Here is a 2,473-nt window from a genome sequence, read left to right on the forward strand (position 1 = left end):
ATGAACCAGCCAGTCAAAAGAAAAGGACTGGGAAAAACAAAAAAAATTCAGAGACTTTACCAACAAAGGAGATGCAAGAAGCAGAGAAAGAAAATTGGAAGAAAACCCTTCAGATCAAAAAACTTCCAAGAGGAACGCAGGGAAGCTTGGGGAGGAGGAAAAAGAACAAAACTACGAGAAGATAAGCCTCGCAAGTTTACTTTTCAACCATGAGTCCATGTGATGCTATCAATCTAGTATCATCAAGCTTTTCTAAGTCAATTAGTCTTTTGACTAATGCATTCTCATTAGCCGCTCTTGAATGGCAATCCTTAAGCTTGGGACTAGGTATTCCATAGGCATAACTACTTCCACACCATAAGCTAGATGGAAGGTAGTGTAACCCGTCACTACCTTATATGATGTTCGATAGGCCCATAGGGCTGCTATTAGATTATGTTCCCAGTCTGTTCCACTTGCTTCCAAGGTTTTCGTCAAAATAGTACACAAAATCTTGTTTGTACTCTCTGCTTGACCATTGGCCTATGGATAATAAGGTGATGATTTTCGATGGATCACTAAGAATCCTGCAAGTAAATAATCAAATCACCTCATTGATAAAATGTGAGCCATGATCACTCACTAATTCTAATGGACAGCCGAACCTCGAGATGATTTGCTCATATAAGAATTTTGCAGTTGTTCACGCATCAACTCTCTTTGAGGCTATGGCTTCTGTCCACTTCGTGAAATAGTCCATGGCCACGATTATGTATCGGTGGATGTGTCACTGGACTAATCGGTCCCACAAAACCTATCCCCCATTTCTCAAATGGTTATCTCACAATAATAGGGGTGAGCGGCATCTTGTCCTTTTGCTGTGGGATAGCAAAACGTTGGCATTCTTCGCATCTTTTGACAAATTCTATGGCATCCCCGAATAACGTAGGCCACCATAGGCTTGCTTGAAGCACTTTTTAAGCTATGATCTCTCCAGCAAAATGCCCGCCTGCTATCCCTGAATGAGCCTCTTCCAATATGGTGAGGATGAACTCATCCTCTCTAATGCACCGTCTGAGCACATTATCTTTTCCTAGCTTATATAGTTCCCCAGCAACAATCAGTTGTGATAAGGTGCAGCCAGCTTGATAAACCACCGCATTTTATCTTTGTTCAAAGGTATTTCCTATGAAAAACCATAAGCTAGATATTCTGAGATTTCTTCGCTCCATTCGGGTACCATGTCCAACTTAAATAAACAAGCATCAGGAAGGTCACCGTGTCCAACTTTACAATCATGGTAAGGAAGGGAACACAGCATGTGTTGGCCGACCACATGTCAAGGATTCCAAATCATGATTGTAAAGTCGAATTCCAACAACAATAGTAACCATCGTGTGATTCTCCTTGTGGTGCAAGGTTTATTTACTAGGTATAATAAGGCTTGATTGTCCACGAAAAATATGAATTTGTTGGCCAAGAGGCAATGTCGATATTTCTTGACGGCGTAAACCATGGCCAATCCTTCTCTCTCTATGGTGGTGTAATTCACCTCTGCATCATTCAACTACTGTGGATAGTCTAATTTAAACTCACCAAGCTAGGCTAGTACACGCAGCCAATAGCAAAATTTGATGCATCAATGTGCACGTGAAATATGAGATCCCAATTGGGAGGTCATAGAATTGGTGCGCTTTGCCAATGCTTGCTTCAAACGATCATATGCTTCCTGACACTCCTTAGTCCACTCAAAGACAATGATAAGCTTGTACAAAGGTCTGGCTATCTAAGCATTAAAAAATTATGAAGCGACGATAATACCCCACATGACCCATAAACCTTTGCACTCCTTTGTAGTTGGTAGGTGGTGGCAGCTCCAATATTCGTTGGTGGATTGAAGCCCGAGGATGGAGGTTTGTCATCTGTATGTTCGGATGTGGAAGCGCTAAGCCGTTTGACCTTGCTATCATCAATAGATATACCATTCTTTGAGACAATGTGTCCCAATATCACACCATGCTTGACCCAAAACTGAGACTTCAAGGGGTTCAGTGATATATGATATAATCGACATCGCTCAAACACTTTCCTTAAGTAGGCCAGATGGTCTACCCATCGAGAGTGTGCACATAGATCGTTAATGAATACCTCCAGCCACTTTTGCAAGTAGTCTTTGAAGGCTATGCACATAGATCGTCAATGAATACCTCCAACCACTTTTGCAAGTAGTCTTTGAAGGCTGTGCACATCAATCATTTGAAAGGTTGCTAGGGAGTTTGTGAGGCTGAACGGCATAACCTTGTATGCAAATGTCCCCTACATTGTGTTGAACAATGTCTTGTGCTGGTCCTCTAGTGCTATGGACACCTAATTGTAGCCGGAGAATCCATCCAAGAAGCTATGGACACCTAATTGTAGCCGGAGAATCCATCCAAGAAGCTATAAGCTTCTCTCCCAACCACTCTTTCCAAGATGTGTTCTGTATAAGGCAATG

The sequence above is a fragment of the Cibotium barometz genome, chromosome 57 (genome assembly GCF_041138505.1).
Source record: "Cibotium barometz isolate CiBa-2024 chromosome 57, ASM4113850v1, whole genome shotgun sequence".
NCBI lineage: Eukaryota > Viridiplantae > Streptophyta > Polypodiopsida > Cyatheales > Cibotiaceae > Cibotium > Cibotium barometz.